General features: G+C 41.6%; 1 protein-coding gene across 3 annotated transcripts in view; it reads right to left on the bottom strand.

Moving 5' to 3' along the window:
• Nucleotides 1–12,373, bottom strand: part of Ip6k2 (inositol hexakisphosphate kinase 2) — a 29,582-nt gene extending 17,209 nt beyond the window's left edge. For all 3 annotated transcript variants that reach the window (XR_002818976.1, XM_004625068.2, XM_004625067.2), the window contains exon 1: nucleotides 12,295–12,373. The gene's annotated coding sequence lies outside the window, so the exon portion shown is untranslated. The remainder of the gene's footprint in view (nucleotides 1–12,294) is intronic.
• Nucleotides 12,374–19,215: the final 6,842 nt, after the last annotated feature.

Raw genomic sequence — 19,215 nt, forward strand, 5'->3', positions numbered from 1 at the left:
TTTTTTTAAGACATGGGCTCACTATGTAGTTCAGGCTGGTCTTGAACTCACTATGCAGCTCTGGCTGGCCTCAAACTCATTACAATCCTCCTTCCTCACCCTCCCAAGTGCTGGATTACAGATACGTACCACCACACTCAGCTAGAATTTACAATAGTTTTTAAAATACATATTATTTTGACAATCAGACTATATTAAAAAGGTAACATTCACTGATAAGTAGCTTCTATACACAATGTACTGGCTGGAGGGTCTTTTCCATGCATCGTACTTGGAATCCTCTGCCTCACTTTAAATGTCTCTAGTACAGTAGGCATCTTCATCACTCCTTGCAAGGTTGTCCTAAGCTGCTGTCTTCTTACAGAGGTGAAGACACTCACCAACTGGAAGTACTTTAAAGACAGATGTGTTTTCCCTCATAAACCCGTGACACTCAGTGCTTTCCAATGACAACATATCCTTTAGACCACCTGCTTCCTTTGAAATCAGTTTTTATCATGGTCTTGATACTAGCAGATTTCTACAAGTTGCATGATTATCTTCTCTCCAACTGTTGTGAAGCCAAAGCCAAAGCCCAAGTATCCTTCACTCACAAGGAACAGAACCAAAATACTAGGCCCCAAAAGCCCTTCTTTCAGAGGCCCATAAAGAACGAACAACATGAAAGTTATCCCACTTATACTGGCCCCTTTTATTATTTCTCAGATATGCCTGACCCAAACAAAGGATATCTGAGAAATCGGATAGTGCCTGCCTGGCAGGTGAAACGTCACAAATTTGATTCCTGATAAAAATGAATGAATGAATGATAGACATGCCTGGCAAATACCTACTCAGAGCCTTGGTACTTACTATTCCCTTTGCTTCTTAGGTATCCTGCCACAGCTCATTCTCTTCCAGCAACTCCATGTAAACATTATCTTTTGTTTTCTGTCTTCACTATCACATCTGAATGTCACGCGCTTCCCCACCCCCACCATGTAGTTCAGGCTGGCCTTGAGTTAGTTCACTTTGTAGTCTAGGCTGGTCTTGAACTGGAAAGGATCCTCCTGCTTCAGCCTCCCAAGTGCTGGGATTACAAGTGTGCGCTGCCACGCCCAGCCTTACCATCATTTAACATACACATGTTTATCTTCTTGTCTCTCCCCACCCCAACTCCACTTACAAATAAATTTATGAAGAGACTTTGACTCTAGTGCTCAGTGCCGACTCCCCAGAACCCAGGAGAGCATCAACACCGAGCAGATGTTCCACAGAACACTGTGCAATTGCTACTGCATCCGAAGCACCCACTGTAGCAGATCACATCAACTGAACAGTAAGTTCTGTTAGGAGATACACAGCACATTTTGAAAACTGCATTCCACACACTGACTAGTGTTTCTTTTGCATCAGTACCACCTTTGCAAGGCTGCGTTCATTTAGGAATATAAATGAAGGACCAGAATATTCCTCTGAAACCAGGTGTGGAGACATTCCATGCAAACCAAATTCAAGTTCTTAATATGGTGGCAACCAACCTTTGAGAAGTTTTCTCATGGAAAATCAAGTGAAAGTAAGATAGAGCAACAGGGTGAGTGGACAGTCAACACAGCAAAAAATCAGCACTGTTCACAGAAACAGTAAGAAACTTGCTATTTTCTCCTTCGTTTGAATAAGGTGCTATTCACAGGAAAACAAGAAATTGCTTTTCAATCCTTTATTTGCATGTGGACACAAACTCAAATGACACTATTTTTGATCCTTCATTTATATGTAACAGGAAGCCAAAGGAGTTTCTGATGAATGTTTGACAGAATAAATATTCAATGCCTTCTCTGCATGAAAGAGAGATAACCCAGTAATTCTAGATTTAAAAAAAGACTGCTTTCTCTGTTCTCTATCAGTTAAGTCTTTTTACCCAGGCCACTCACTCGGCAGAGCATACTTTTCTGCCTTCAATAAATACATACTTCTAAAGCCATGCTGTTATGTTGAGCTGTAGGGGACTCAGGTCAACAATTTCTGACATTGCCAGTCAAACGGAAGACCCAATACTATTATGGGCTACTGGACTCTTAGAATATTTTGCTGAGTTTACACACCTATAATATTCAAATAACAGAACTTAACAAAAAAGGGGATACAGATGAATGTCCACTTCGTATCTGTGTATTCAAAGTGGTTAGGATAGATATATAGTTACGTTCTCTTAATGAATAGAGGGATTTGTTCTAATGGTGTTTGTAAATAGGATATCATGTCCGCATCTTGTACAGCAATTAACCCCTAGGAAGAATGTATGCAATGTGTTAATTATTGAAACTGGCCTACCAATTTGGTTTGAAACTGTCTCATTGCTATTTCTCAATAAAATTATGGGAAAATAAGTAAATACATACATACATACTTCTGCTGTTTTTTTTTTTTTTTTAAGTTTCATGAGACAAAGTTTTGCTTTTTAGTCCAGGTTGGCCTTGAACTCACAAGGCAATCTTTGTGCTTCAGCCTCCTGAATGCTCAGATTACAGGTGTGCATCACCACGCCCAGCTCTTTCACTACCTTTTCTAGGTGTCTTGCCCAATTCTGCACCTGCCTATAATTTCAGTATTTGAGCTGAGGCAGGAGGATCACCTGAATTCAAGGCCAGCCTGGGCTCTGAACTACAGATTAAGATCCTGTTAAATAAATAAATGAATAGATAGTCTACTTGATAAAATGTGTAACTTCTTGTGATTTTCTCAATCTAAACTTTCTGACCATGCATAGCGGTACACAGCTGTGATCCCAGCACTCAGGAGGCTCAGGAAGGATGACTGCCATGGACTCCAGACCAGCCTGGGCTGCAAAATGAGCATAAGGCCAGCCTGAGCTGCACACTGACACTGTCTCAAATAGACAAAAATAATAATAAATGAACTTTCTCTTTATGTAACTGTTTCATAATACAAAAAATTTGTGTTTTTCAAAAAAAATGTTTAAACATAGCACTTACAACTGTTATATATTCATATATAAATTATATATTAATTTCAGGCACCATAAAATTAGCCCTGTCCTAAGTGGTGAAATCATTACTCCCAGCCACTTGTGGTGCACACTGCCTATAAATCCCAGCACAATGAGGCTGAGGGTGGAAAATAACAAGTTCAAGCCTAGCCTGGGCAATTTACCACTTTAGCAAGATCCTGTCTCAAAGTGAAAAAAAAAAAAAAATGCTGGGGATGTAGGCTGGTGAGAAGGCCTACAGTTCAATCTCAAATACAGTACAGGGGAGAAAAAAAAATCACTCCCTTTTCAGCTTTCTGAATGTTCCTGTTTTGCTGTGTTTTGAGGCAATGTCTCCCCTACATAGTTCAGGCTGGATTTGAACTCACTGTGTATCACAGGATGGCCTTGAATTCATAGCAATACTCCTGTGTCCTAAGTGCTGGGATTACAAACACACACCACCTCACCTGGCTTGAACTTCTTGAAATATTCTCAAACTACAGGCATGTACTTTTACAACTGGGAAAGAAAAATAATTAGGATGGGGGAGAATCATACAACTGAAAACAGGGCCACTGAAACAGTAGAGCACACCTGTCATCCAAATGCTCTGGGAGGCTGGGGCAGGACAGCAAATGTGAAGGCAGCCTATGCAACTCACGAGTGACTTGCTGAGATCATGCTTCAAAAAAAAAAAGATGGGGAAGTAGCTCAGTATGAGGGCTCTGGGTTCAATCCCTAGTACACTAAGGAAAGAAGGAAAAAAATAAAACTACAGGTAATACAAATGAATGCTTAGCTCTTGAAGACTTTGAATCTTCCAGAATACTGCTGCTGCCCCAACCTGTGTGCTAAAAGCTTCACCGCATGATGGAGATGCTGGCAGGTGGACCGCAAGCACACAAGCAAGGATAGCAATCCAACACACTCTCCCAAGGTGTGCACAAGGATGGGAAGGGTAGAAGAGATCAATTCTTCAATAATAACAGATACAAACACGCCAAAGTAGAGCCCATTTACCTAGCTAGCCCTCCTTCCAACTGAGCCACAGAAAAATAGGTAGCTAAGAATGCTGGAATCACAGTGTCAGTCTTAAAGAAGCTACAACTCAGCTAACTATGACAGTCACCCTATGCTGCCATAGCCAACAAACTCACCAAGGCAACATCAGAGAGATAAAGCATCAAAGCCCCACATCAACCTGACTCCTAGGTGCCAACATGAGGTGCTCTCAACAGCATTTAATAAATCTACAAGATGTAACAAGGATTATTTCATTACAGCCATGCAACAATAGCAATCCTCCTCAAATCCAACAGACAAAAAACTGACCCAAAACCCTGGACAAACTTTTCTTTAAGGGACATAGTAGTTTCTCACTTGCAGTTCCTCTAGAATCCCCAGCATTTACCACAATGCCCTGGCTCTTTTCATCATGAGACCAAATTTCTGGAATGACAAATCAGTAAGCACTAAGATCAAAAGGAGTAAGACATACTATGTTCAGAGTCTGGGCGGGGTGGCCCACGCCTGTAATCAAAACAGGAGAATCACAAGTCTGAGCTGTGTAGTGAGACCCAGGACCAAATACATAAAATGAAAAAGAAAAAAGAAAAGAAACACTACATTCATCAGAGTAGCTGGCTAGTATTACAGAATTTTAACAGTTTGTTATGTACACATAAAAAATTAATTTAGGGCTGGCACAATGCTCCTTGCCCATAACTACAATACTTTGGGAGGCTGACACAGGAAGATTCCAAGTTTGAGCCCAGCTTGGGCAACTAAGTGAGACCTTGTCCAACATTTAAAATTTAAAAAAAAAGGAATGGGGATGTACAAAGGCCCTGAGTCCAATGCCCAAAACTACAAGTAAATATTTAAGTAAAAACTAAGACTCTTGGCCTCCAGAACCATAACATATTGTTGTAAGCTCCCAATTATTCAAACCAAGACCAAAACAAACAAGACCCACAAAACCTACCAAAAACCACAGCCCTAACACCTCAAAATACTGATTATGAGATGTCATGTGTCCCCTTTATCAGAACATCAGTTAGGTTTGTAAAAAATTGAGTTTTTTCTAGCAGTACAAAGAAAGGTAGCATGGGCTTGCAGATTAACTCAGTTGTTTAAAACACCTGCTTGGGCAACCTCAGTCAGGGGCAGGAGACAGTGGTTCGATCCCCAGCTCCACATACCACACCAGACCTGCCCTTAAGGCAGCATGAGCCGGCACCGCCCCCCACCCCGGAAAAAAAAAAGAAAAAGGAAAAGGAAAAAAAAAAATCCTTCTCAAAGAAAAGTAGCTATGTGAATTCTCCAGGACTGAAAACAGCCAGAAGGAAGAAACACAGGCTGATTCTAGCCCACAAGGATTCAAGAAAAAGGCCTGAAATCTTTCAGTTTAGAACTGCACAAAACACCTCTGATCACAGAAAGACCAGGAACAGATGAAGACAGGTAAAGAACCTTCCAGCCTAAGAGTCCTCACACAGTGTTTCATGAACTGAACGGCAGCTCCACCTGTCACCACACTTATTTTCTGCAAGCAGATTCCTATAAGTGTTCACACCACTTCAATTGCATCTACACTTTACAAAGATTTAAAATCAAGGCAGGACTGTTTCTGGGGTAATCCATTTTACCACCTGTTCTGACTAGGAAAGTACATTTTGATACTAACTTCCCTACCATTTCAGCCTGAAATTAAGTGGCATTTTGGGGGCATAAAGAATAACACTGAGAGTCAGGCATGGTGACACACACCTGTAATCTCAGTACTTGAGAAGCTGAGGCAAGGGGATTGCCTTGAATTTGAAGCCAGCTGAACTACACTGCAAGATCTCACCTCAAAACAATAAAAACACAAAAAATAAAACAGGCTGGGGATGTAGATTAATATCAAGGCCCTGGATTCAATTCCCAATACCAAAACAAACTAGCAAAAGACTAAAACTTACCTGCTACCAGAATATTAACTTCTGTTCACTACATATAATTGATAATGCTGGTATGTGCCATCAAAGGGCAAAGTGTTACTTGTTTCCCACATCTTAACTCTTAACCATAAGATTTAATTAGCATAATTTCGATTAGAAGAAAGCCTATCCATGAACAGAAACCTGAATCCAACATGCACCTGAGGAAGCTGCAGGTCACTTCTGGGCTGAATAATTGATTATCACCACACCTCTGAGGACACAAAAACCAGGCAAAGGCTCCATACTGCAGCCTCTTCAGTGACAGAACCATCACCTGCAGGGCAATACCACCGCTGACACCAGGACCCACGGATAGCACTGATCTATTTCCTCCTTCCTCTATCCTTGGGCTGCACCTTGACTTAATGTCTCCAACAGAGCGTTGTTGTCCTCTAAAGTATGCCAGAGTAAGATGAGACACTGAAAGGGTTATACCCAGGAGAGATATGCAGGATTTGGGAGAGGTTAAGATATGAGAACCATGCAGCTCAAAAAAGTTTTTTGTTTCTATTTGGTTTCTTTTTCTGTCTTGTTTTGGTGATATGAGTACTACTACATGCCCTGCACTTTCTTTTTCATTGTGGTAAAATACACACGATGTAAAGTGTACTATTTTAACTTTTTTTTTTGGGGGGTGCACAAATCAGTAGCCCTGTTGTGCAGTCATTACCACCGTCCATTACAGGGACCTTTTTATCTTTCTAAACTGAAACTGTGTGCACTAAACACTCTCCATTCTACTCTCTCCACTACCCTGGCAACTACCACTCTACTGTATCTCATATAAACGGAGTCATTCAACATTTGTCTCTCATTTTGTCCTACAGCTCTCAACATCTTTTTGTATTCTAATTCCCTTTAAAGGTTGCTTTATAGTCAACGCATAATGCACTCACTGGTTTATTTCCTAAGTCACCTACTATTTCCAATTTACAATTACAAGGGTGATGTGCATGTTAAACAAGCACTCTACCACTGAGGTACATTCCCAGCAATCACACTCATTTTTAAAAAATGGACAAAAGAAGCAGAGCTTGGTGGTGTACACCTGCAATCCCAATATTGAGGTAGCTGAGGAAGGAGGATCACTATGAGTTCAAGGCCAGCCTGAACCTTATATCAAGACTGTCACAAAGAACAATGTAAAAAAGTATCTTCATATCTATGCTTGCATACTTATAAGTAAAAAAAAAAAAAAAAAAATTCCTGGAAGTGGAAATGCTGGAACACAGCATATACTTAAAATGTTGTACCCTTTGTTTCATTCTGACCTATAATATATGTGAGACAGTACAGGTTCTGGAGCATGAGGCTAACATTTTACATTTGTGAAATTAACCAGGTGAGAAAGAGAGGGAAAAAAACTGTTTCACAGAGATCCTGCAGGTTTGAGTGGAATTACAGTGGCAGAAGAAATCAGTGGTGCTAACAAGCCTTCCTTACACTATCTTTCTGAAGGTGCAAATGTGAGCTGCAATTCTTACATAAGAGAAACATGACAAAAGAGATCTGTGAAAGGAAAACTGTAAAACTTTTAAAAAACTGAGCTTTAGCTCTCCAGACTCTTTGTTAGTTTCATACCATAGACATGTTTCAGGCAACTTGGCAAGCTTATAAATGTAGTATTTGGCTACTTTGCCAGGCATGGTAATGCACACCTGTAATCTCAGTACTCAGGAGGTAGAGGCAGGAGGATCACTTCTAAGTTCAAAGCCAGCCTGAACTACATAGTGAAACCCTGTCTCAAAAGAAAAAAAAAAATGATTATCTGAAGATGTAAAAAACCAAAGCAGAAGGAAGAACCATTATCCTCACAGTCCTGAGCCTGGCATGTTCTGAATGAAGGTGAACACAGCAGGAACATTCTTGCCACAGCTGCAAACCCCAAGAGGTCAAAGGACTAAGACCAAATTAACACCTGTCCATCATTTTCCAGCCTGGGTTTCTTTCTTATGGGTCTCTTGGGGAATGGGGCTGACAACTCTCAGGTTCTGAGAACTGCCCCCACACATACACAACTGAAAGCTATTCCAAACATGTGTCCCACATGGCCTGACCAAAGGTAAACTCTCTTACTCTATGGCATATTTGGTAGGACATAGGGCACCTTGCCTTCTCCCTTACACCCATAAAGCCTTAGGCCCTGCCACAAAAAAATTAAGAGAGGGTACTAAAAAGCTTACTGACATTGGGGATCAAACTGGAGGGATGCGATAGATATTGGGCCTTCACATATGAGAACAAGTTCCTTTTGCTCATATCAGAGATAACAGAAAATAGTTGCAGACACAAATATAAAGATGTGATCAAGCCCTTAAGAAGTAGTGTTTAGACAACTGGAGGCACTGAGTTTGAAGCTGCAGAGATTCTAACCTGCAAACACATTTAGGAACGACCTACAAAGAGTCAAGATTTCTGTAACTGTGAACCTCTTAGGGGCAAGGGTACAACAAACAAGAAAGAAAGACCTATAAAAACACACGGCCTAGGACATCTACCTCCCTGAAGGCAAGAGTTCAAATTTCCTCCTAATTCAACCTGGAGAATCTAGTAGTGCTTAGACCAGTGGTGAAGAACCTTAAAAAATGGCTGGGGAGGTAGCTCAGTACACAGGGCGTGGACTGGGTTCAAGCCCAGTATCACAGAAAATAGCCACTAGAGCCAAAAGGGCTCAAAGCACAGAGTGGTCAGCAAATGTCAGCGTATGGGTAACTCACCCAGACTGGTGCTTTAACAAGTTACAAGAAAAATAAAGCACACATAAACTGAGATAAAAGAACTATTTCAATCAAATTCCATACACAGATCTTATCTGAATCCTGATCTGAATACATCATCTGTTAAAAATTACCCAGTAAACATGACAATTTGATAAAAAATAATTACCATGTTTTCTTTTTAAAGGTAGACTGGTACTGTAGACTTTGTGGCCAGTTTTTTCTTTCAGAATTACAATTTTTTTTTTTTTTTTTTTTTTGTATTTTAGAGAAGGGTCTACAGGGTATTCAGGGTTTTACTAGATCGGACTCATAGTGATCCGCCTGTTTACAACCTCCCAAGAGCAGGGATTACAGGCCCACGCCAACACATCCAGTCTCAATCACCCTCTCAGCGTGCCCAGGGGCAGGGCCAGCACAGCAGGCCTGGGGACCCAACCCCTGGCCCCTGCCCTTGCTTGCAGTGAAATATTTATTAACATTTCAGATGGGGTGGTGGCACACTGCTCTGTAATCCTAGCACTTGGGAAGCTGAGGCTGACACATTGCTTCAAGTTGGAGTATGGGGTCAGCTGGGGCTACAGAGCAAAACCAGCCTTTAAAAATTTTCCTAAAAACTTTTTGCAGCCAGACATGGTGGCTCACACCTAAGATCCCAGCATTGAGGAGGCTGAAAACAGGAGAATCACTACAAGTCGGAGCTGTGCAGTAAGACCCTGTACCACATACATAATAATAAATAAATAAATAAATAAAAGAACAGGGCCAGAGATATAGTTCAGTAATATAAGCACGTGCCTGGCAAGCATGGGGTCCCAAGTTCAATCCCCGGTACCACAAAAAAAAAAAAAAAAAATTATAGGAAAGAGTTAAAACATAAAATAGTAATCCAAGAATATAAATAACTCATTAATATAAGCACGTGCCTGGCAAGCATGGGGTCCCAAGTTCAATCCCCGGTACCACAAAAAAAAAAAAAAAAAAGAGGTGGCCCTGAATACACCATCTGTGCAAAGCCATGGGTCTGATGCCGAATACCACACTGTAACGCAAGCATTTCTCAATATGCTTCCTTAAAATTTCAAGTTTTCAGGGGCTGGGGAGATAGCTCAGTTGAATAAGTGCTTGCCTGGCAAGCGCAAGGGCCTGAATTCGATCCTCAGCTCTGCAGGGGGAAAAAAAAAAAAAAAAAGATTCAGGTTCTGCTTTGTTTTATTTTTTTAAAGATAAGACCGTAGCTAAAGAGTGGGATAGAAGGTGGTGCAGAGTGTACAGGAAACAAGACTGGCCAGTAACTAACTTCTGAAGCTGGTGATAAGTGAAAGATCCAAATCAATTATGCATTATTTTGGCAAACTGTCTTTCCTTCAAACTCTGAGGTGAACTCTAAATTCAATTCTTGGGGAAAAGGATATTTCCTTGCCATCAGACTATGCAGCAAAACATTAGTACTATTTGTTACTTTCATTAAATGGTATGCAGAGAAACAAAAATATGCTTTAAAATATAATCATGTGAGAATGATTTAATTTCTTTAAACATATTTATTTATTTGGTACAAGGTCTTGCTACACAGTTTGGACTCATAGTGATCCTCCTGTATCAGCCTCCACCATGCTGGGATTACAGGTGTGTGCCACCACACCTGGTTTCAGTGGTCAGCAAGGTGCACCCAGGGTTCTGGGGCTGGCATGGCATGCAGAACCAGGGATCAAACCAGGGCCCTTACCCTTGCAAGGCAGGAACTTAAGAGTGCCGAGCTATCTCCCCAGTCCTTTAATTTGGTTTTTGGTTCTCCCACCCCTCCCCAACCAGGGATTGAACTCAGGCCCTTGCACTTGCCAGAGAAGTGCTTATTCCACTGAGCCATCTCCCCAGCCCCTTTAATTTGTTTTTGAAAACAATAATGAGGGTCAGGAATGTAGATCAGTGGCACAGGGCCAGCCTGGCAAGCATGAGGTCCTGAGTTTGATTCATGGTACCAATCACAAAATTAAAAATAAATGAAGACAATAATCTTACCATGTCAAAAAACCTTACTGTAAGGGCAAATCCTTCCCCAGTGCAACCTCTCTGTGGGCCAAACAATGGAAAATTTTCACGTCAGCAAGCTGCCCTCAGGGAGGCTGCAGCTCATCCATGTTGCCTAGATTCAAGAGCCATCTCTGGAGCTTAGGAAGGCTCTGGCATCCCTCTGCAAGGCAGGTGGGCTGAGGTTCATCAGTCAGCAGCTGCTCCTCCCTGACACATCCACTATTCCAGCAGATGCAGGACTGATATACTATTGTGTCACCTAAATACCTTCCAAAGTGCAAAAGAAGTCTATTACATCGGCTAAACTGGTTTCCACAACTACTCATCAACTTCAGTCCTAGCTCTTATCCACTTGATTTCTAACCATGTCTGTGGGTTGTACTCTACCATCACAAAACAGGTAAACTAAGCTGAATGACACTTAATAGTTCTTACGTTTTTTTCCAAAGAAAAAGTAACTGGGCGACAAACTGGCTTGTTAATGTCAAAATGATAAAGTACTCTTATCACACCACCACCCTGAAATTTCTCTTAATACCAAGTTACAGGATGCAATTATACCAAACCCTATGGCAACAACAAATGCAAATAAGCAGCTTAGTGCTTAAGATGTTACCTGCTAAAAATGCAAATATATAGCAAACACTTAAAATAGAGGTTCACAACAAAATGACTGTAATCATAGACTTCTATTTTAAAAATTGTAACCTGCAAAATATTTGCTAATTTTTTAAATTTTAAGTACCTTTCTTTAAGCCATTCTTTCAGGTGGTCTTTATTAAGGTTCTTCCTATATGTCATTAACAAAACGTTTACCTTCAAGTAATGATTAGTTCTATTTTACCTGATATTTAAAAGCACGAGAATTTACTGGTTTATACATTTTGTCTTCACTTATTTTCTGTTACTACAACTTTACTGATATTTGGGACAGTAAAATCCTAAAATGAGACAAGTTATTACAATGCAAAAGACAAAAGCAGTTTATACTTAAAGTGTGGAAAAAAAAAAAAATGAAAGCTCCACTCATGGTGGAAACAGCCGTATAATTAAGGCATCTTCTGATCAATTTTTAGACGTTTTTAAAAACATTCAATCGCTCCCCCATCCAATACGAACTAACGGTCCCAGTGATAACACCCTAAATGGCTAAGGTCCGCGGGCTGAGGTACCCGCACCTGAGGCGCCGGGCTGCCCGCACCCGAGCGCGGAGACTCCATCGTCGACCCCCTCCAGGACGAGGCAGGTGTTGCCCACCCAAAGGCGCGGGGAGGCCTTTTCCTGGCCTTCAACGCCAGGAAAGATACCGACCCCCAGTGCAGAAGAGTTCCTCACCGGGCAGGGAGACCGCGTCCCCGGAGCAGGGCCATTTCTCCCACCTTTTCAGATATAACACTCCTCTCCAATGGACAGGGGGAAGGTGGCTCCACAAAGACGCTAAAGCCCTCCGTCTCACAACGACGGCAAGAGATGTCCCCGGATGATTTGGGGAGACCTCGCACGACCAGAATCCCTGCCCCAAGCTGCCCGCAGTCACATTCCTAGAAGTCGCAGATAAGAACCATGAGCACGACGGAGCAGACGTTACCTGCAGCCACCGCCCGATCGCACCGTGTTCCGTCCTATTGTTTCTCTTCCACCAAAATGGCGGTGTCCGCGGCGAGCCCCGCCCCCTGCGCCTCGCTCCCGGGGGCCCTCACTATTGGCTCGCACCGGACGCCGCGCACGCGGACTGGGCGCCCTGAAACGCGCTGTTGCTAGGGTACCGCGATTCGGTGCAGGGACTTCCGGAATGGGCAGTGACTGGGCGGGGCCACTGAGGGGGCGGAGCCTTGTTCTCAGGGTTCTGGGATCCAGGGCATCTGATGTGAGTGGTTGGCATGACAGATGGACTGTGGGGCCAAAGGTCGACGTAGGATACCTGGAACACGGATGGGTAAAACATTCAGTCATTCTGCTTGTCAAGTACTGAGGCGCTTCTTAGGGTGCTGGTACTTTAGGGCCAATAGGAAAACAATCTCCAGTTAACTGAAAAGTTGATAACCTTATTAGAAGGATGGACCGGACTGAAGGACTGAAGAGTATCAGTCATGAATGGAAGACAGGCTGTGGAGAGTAGACTACGGAGAGCAGATGGTGGCTGCGCACGATGGAGAGAGGAATGGTCTGCAGACAGTGGACATGAAGTGCCATGGATCAGCGCACATTAGGCAGAGGATAGCTGGAAGGTCCTGTCATGCACCAGTGGGTGACCTAACATCTGAGCCAGGGTCACCAGGCTCCACACCACAGGATTCATCTAAGGCTTATTTGTTCAAGTCAGTATTGACTGGAACTGGGACTGGGGAGATGGCTCAGTAGAATAAGCGCTTCCCTGGCAAGCACAAGAGCCTGAGTTCAATCCCCAGTTCCGCCAAAAAAGAAAGAAGTATTGACTGGAACATCTTCTACCTGTGTGAATATTCACACGGAGCAGCCAAGGGCCACGAGCCTACTGCTTGGCCTCTGATTTTTAGGTAAAGGAACCCAGTGCTTCTGCTTCTGTCTTTGGTGTTTGATGGGTATGGATTCACTCATCTACTGTCTAACTCAGCAAGTATTTACTAAACACCTATGCTCTGCTGGAAAGATAGCAATGAACAAAAAGTTAAAATAATCCTTATGGAGTAAGCCCAGAAAGGTTTCCTGTGACCCCATCTCTCCTCTCTTCCCTCATGTGGCTTCCAGGACTCCATGGCCTCTAGGGTTCTTCTGATTTTCCAGAATCACTCCCGAGTCACTTTATCCAGGTTCATACTTTAAATGCTACTGAAGGCCATTAAGGTATATACTGCCAGTCACTCCGAAAGAAAGGGGAGGGAGTTTGGGGAAAAGGAGAAAAGGGTTATTAAAGTCAGCTCTGAAGAGAACAAGAGGCATTTGCCTCAAATCTTCATCTCATTTTGTTCAGAGTATAAGGTCTTTTATTACTACGGAGAGAGGAGAAGGCAATGAGAAACAGACAGGGAAATTTCCATGCTAATTATACCCTGGCCATTCCTGGCTTCCTCTCACTCACGTTGAAAAACTTCTGGACCTCGACCTCCTGGGGCCAGCATTTGTGTACTCCATTCAGACTGCACTTTTTTTGACAGAGGCACTAGTTTGTCCATCCAAGCTGAGGGGAAGAATGGTAGTCAATGTTCTGAGCAGAAAGAACTCAGAGAAATAACTTAGCTCTAAAACAAAAACTAGAGGGTAGGGGTGAAAATAAAATAAATAAGTAAATAAATCAAAAACTAATCATTTTACCCTACTGATTACAGCATTACCTACACATCAGTCACCCCTGTAATTAATCAGTTTTCCTGTCGCTGGGACGACATACCTGATACCCACAGCATAAAGAAGAGAGTTTTGGCTCACAGTGTCAGAGGGGTCAGGCTGAAGTCAGTGGCTCATAGGCAGAAATTGCATGGCGCAGGGGCTAGGAGAGAAGACCTGCTCAACCTGTGACAGCCAGGAAACACAAAAAAGGGAAGGAACTAGAGCAAGTGATGTGCCCTCCAAACTTTGCCCCCAGTGACAACCTCCTCCAACTGGGCCCCACCTCCTAACAGCACATGTGGCTAGAACTCATGCACGGATTGACCCAGCAATGACTAGAGCACCCAATGATCCACTTTCTTAAAGCCCCACCTCAGAATACACATTACTTTGGGGGATCATTTTCCCCCCATTTTCCAATATCCATTATGTATTTTAAGCCTTCTTTACACTTTTGGTTTCTCATACCATAAAAATAATATGGTTTTTAAATTTGTGTGGCTTGGGCCAGATAGTTCAGCGGATTTAGGCAGAGCGCAGCGACCAATGTTCAGTCCTGACTGCCGTGCCAGCCCCACCCCCAGGACACACTGAGATGGTGAATGACACTGGGTGTGATGGCACACACCTGTAATCCCAGCACTTGGGAGGCTGAGAACAGGAGGATCACTACGAGTCCAATCTACATAGTGAGACCCTGAATACCCTGTAGACCCTGTACCAAATACATTAAAAAAAAATTAAATCTGTGTGTCTGATTTATTTCACTTAAGAGTATGGTCTTCAGGTGCATCCATTTAGCTAAAAATGTCTCAAGCTTAACTTTCTTTGTGACAGAGTAGTACTCCCTTGTATATAAAGCAAAAAAACAGATCTTTATCCATTCATTGGTTGATGGGCATTTGGGCTATTTCCAAGGTTTAACCATTACAAACAGTGCCACTATAAACATGGGTGTGCATACACTGTGTTATAATGCTATTAATTCTTTTGGGAAGATATCAAGAAAGGAAGGACCTAGGGTGAGTGGAAACTCTAGTTTTAGTGTTTTGAGGAATCTCCATACTAATTTCCACGGTGCTTGCACCAGTCTATACTCTCACCAACGGTGGAGAAGGGCTTCTTTTTCCCAGTTACCCCCACCAGCCTTTGTTACTGGTTGATATTTTTTTTCTTTTTGTCTTTTTTTGAGGCAGGATATCATTGTGCAGTGCAGGATATCATTGTGCAATACAGGATGGCCCTGAGTTCACTTTGTACCCCTGGCTGGCCTCAAACTCACAAGCCTCCTGCCTAAGCCTGAACAGTGCATGCACCACTACACCCCGGGGTTGATTTCTTGATACTACCCATTCTTTCTGGAGTGAGAGAAAACGTCAGCATTGTTTTAATTTGCATGTTCCAAGTGACTAGTGATGTTGAATTTTCTTCATGTATTTCTTTGTCATTTCTGTTTTTTCATCTGAGAAGTAACTGTTCATTTCACAGAATTCTTTTTTTTTTAATTTGCAAGCTTTTTTTATTTTTGTGGTACTGGGATTGAACTCAGGACCTTGTGCATGTGAGGAAAGTACTCTACCATTGAGCTATATCCCCAGCACTCTGTTCATTTCAGATGCCCATTTTGGGGTAAGGTCTTTAAATTTGGGGGATCTTATATTTTTTAATTCTTCATGTATTCTAGATACTAATCCTTGGGGCCGGGGAGATGGCTCAGTGGAATGAGCACTTCCCTGGTAAGCACAAGGACCTGAGTTCAATTCCTGTTTCCGCCGGGGGGTGGGGGGAATACTAGTCCTTTGTCTGAGGTACCAGTCTGAGGTACCACTGGCAAAAAAATTTCGCACAATATGGATTGTCTCTTTGCTCTGTGAGTAGTTTTTTTGTTTTGCAAAACATTTTACTGAGACCCAAGTTGTTGATTCTTTGTTGTAATTCCTGTGCAGTCAGCCTTCTGCTCGTAAAGTCTTTGCCTATACCAGTATCTTCAAGAGTTCTACCAGCACTATGTTCAAGCAGATTTAGTGTTTCTATTTTAATATTTAGATCATTGATCCATCTCAATTTTAGTTTAGTGCATAAAGATGTGGATCTAGTTTTAATCTTTGGCAGGGAAAAAGTCAACTTTCCTGGTACCGTTTATTAAAGAGGCTGTCTTTCTTCCAGTGAAGGTATTGGCTCCTTTGTCAAAAATAAAGTGGTTGAGTGTGTTGAGAATTGTTTCTAGATATTCTGATCTGTTCCAGTGATCCTCAGGTCTGCTTTCTGTTGTTGTTTGTTTGTTTGCCAGTACCAGGATGTTTTAACCACAGCTACTTTTTACTATAATCTCAAGTCAGGGGTTGTGATGTTCCAGGATTTGCCTTTGCTGTCCAGAATTGCTTTTGCTATTCTAGGTCTCTTCTAATTTTGTAAGATTGTTTTCTCTAATTCTGTGAGGGGTGCTGTTAGTATTTGATCAGAATTGCATTAAATATGTACAACGATTTTGGAAGTATCCCAGTTTTCATTATATTGGTTGTTTTACCCAAGAACAAAGGCTATCTTTGTATTTTCTGATCTCCTTTTTTAATATATTGTAGTTTTCAATATGAAGGTCTTTTACTTCCTTCTTAGATTGATGCCCAGGTGCTCTATTTTTTGGATGTTATTGTGAAAGGTGTTGTTTCCGTAATTTCTCTTTAAGTGAGTTTATTATTTGTATACATGAATAGTATTTTTTTTATCTAACTATACTACAGAATTTGGTTATTAAATCTAGAAGTCTTTCGGTGAAGTCTTTTTCTGGTCTTCTATGTAGAGTGCCATGTTATCCACAAATAATAATTTAACCTCTTCCTTTCCTGTCCTCATTCCTTTTATTTCTTTTTCTTATCTAATTGTTTTGACTAATATTTCCACAACTTTATTGAATAAGAGTGGTGACAGTGAATATCCTTGTCTTGTTTCTGGTTTTATGTATTTATTTATTTTTAATGTATTTGGTTGTTGCAGGGTGTCACTACAAAGCTTGGACTCCTCCTGTTTTCAACCTCCCCAGTGCTGGGATTACAGGTGTGCACCACTACACCTGGAATTTGGCTGGCTCAGCCCACCATATGGGTGGGGCTGGCACAGCAGGTGGTGCCAGGGATCAAACCATGGTTCCTGTGCTTGCCTAAGCAAGCACTTTAATCTGTTGAGCTATCTCACCAGCCCTGTTTCTGATCAGGGATTGATTGATTGATTGATTGATTGATTTGGTACAGGGTCTTGCTGTACAGCTCTGACTCCTAAGGATTCCCCTGTCTCCTGGCTCAGTGCCCCCAGCACTGGGATTACAGGTGTACAGCACCATAGCTATCATAAGGCTTTTTTTTTTTTTTTTTTTTTTTTTTTGGAACCAGGGATTGAATTCAGGCCCTTGCACTTGCCAAGGAAGCACTTATTCCACTGAGCCATCTCCCCAGCCCCTGTCATAAGGCTTTCAAATTTTGACCACTTAAATGATGTTGGCTATGGGTTTGTCATAGATGGCTTTTAGCAGATTGTGATAGAGACCGTCTATTTCAATTTTCTGTAGGGGTTTTATCATGAATGAGTTTTGGACTTTGTCAAAACTTCCTCAACTCTATTGAGATGATTGTATGGTTATTTTCCTTGGCTCAGTTAATATGCTATATTACATTTATTGATTTGCATATGTTGAAACATCCCTGCATTCCTTCAACAAATCCTGCTTGGTCATGGTATATAATATTCTTTTTTGTTTGTTTATTTATCTTGTTTATTTGTTTGTTTGTTTGTTTGTTTTGTTTTGGGAGGGAACCAGGGATTGAACTCAGCCCCTTGCGCGTGCCAGGCAAGTACTTATTCTACTGAGCTATCTCCCCAGCCCCCTGTATAATATTCTTGATGCATCCTGTTTGCCAGTATCTTATTGAGGACTTTTTTGCATCTACATTTATTAGGGAGACTGACCTCTTTTATGGTTGGATCGTTCTCTGGCTTTGGCATTAGGGTAATGAGTTTGCTTCATTCTTTCCCTTTAAATTTCCTTAAAGAGCATGCCATGTGGTCTCAGCCCCAGATTCCTGGGTGTATTAGAATTATGATTTAGCTGTGGACACTGTCTAATTACTTCTTTAATGTTGTCTGCGACACATTGATCGTTCAGAAGGGTGCTATTTAACTTTTGTGTGTTTATGAAACTTTTGTGGTTTCTTTTTGCATTGATTTACAATTTCATTGCACTATGTCTGATTATATTCATGGGATAATTTAATTTCCTTTGCATTTACTTCAGGATGTTCTATGAGCTAGTATGTGGTCTATTTTAGAGAATGTCCTATGTTTCCCTCTACTAAATCTGTTTGTCCAAAAGTTTGATTAAAGGCCAAGAATATATCTCAGACTGGGCGTGGTGGTGCACACCTGTAATATCAGTTCTTGGGAGGCTGTAAATAGGTGGATCACTACTAGTTCAATCTAGTAGTGGGATCCTGAACACCCTGTAGATCCTTCCCTAAAATACAAAAAAAAAAAAAAAAAGGATATACCTCAGTGGCAAGGTCCTGAGTTTGATTTGTGGTACCAACAACAACAAAAAGTTTGGTTAAGTTCTGATAGTTTTTGTTTATTTTTTGTCTAGTTGATCTGTCTTTTTGTAACAGTGGGTACTGAGATCCTCTATTACAACTGCATTAATGCTTAACTGATTTTTCATGTCTATTAATGTTCATTTTATATAGTTGGGTGCACTGGCATTTGATGCATATATTTATGATTGTTATTTCTTATTCTTGGATTACTCCTTATATAAGGATATAGTGGGGGCTGGTGAGATGGCTCAGTGGTCTAAAGCACCTACTTAGAACAAGCTTAGCAAAGCACAGGGACCGCGGTTCAATCCCCCAGCACCACATGCCAGCCAGCCCCGCCCCCTGGTGGGCTGAGCTGGCCACACACACACACACACACACACACACAAATAAATAAAATTTAAAAAAAAAAAGGATATAGTGACTTTCTTTGTCTTTCTTAATCGCTCTGGCTTGAAAACCACTTTGTCTGCAAACAGAATTGCTACCCCTGCTTTTTTCTGGGTTCCTGTCACATGGAGTATTGTTTTCCATCCTTTGACTTTCAGTCTATGAATTTCTTTCCTAATGAAATGTAATTCTTGTATGAGGCATATTGTTGGATTGTGCTTCTTGACCATTCT

This window comes from Octodon degus, unplaced genomic scaffold (genome assembly GCF_000260255.1).
Source record: "Octodon degus isolate 3935 unplaced genomic scaffold, OctDeg1.0 scaffold00008, whole genome shotgun sequence".
Taxonomy (NCBI): domain Eukaryota; kingdom Metazoa; phylum Chordata; class Mammalia; order Rodentia; family Octodontidae; genus Octodon; species Octodon degus.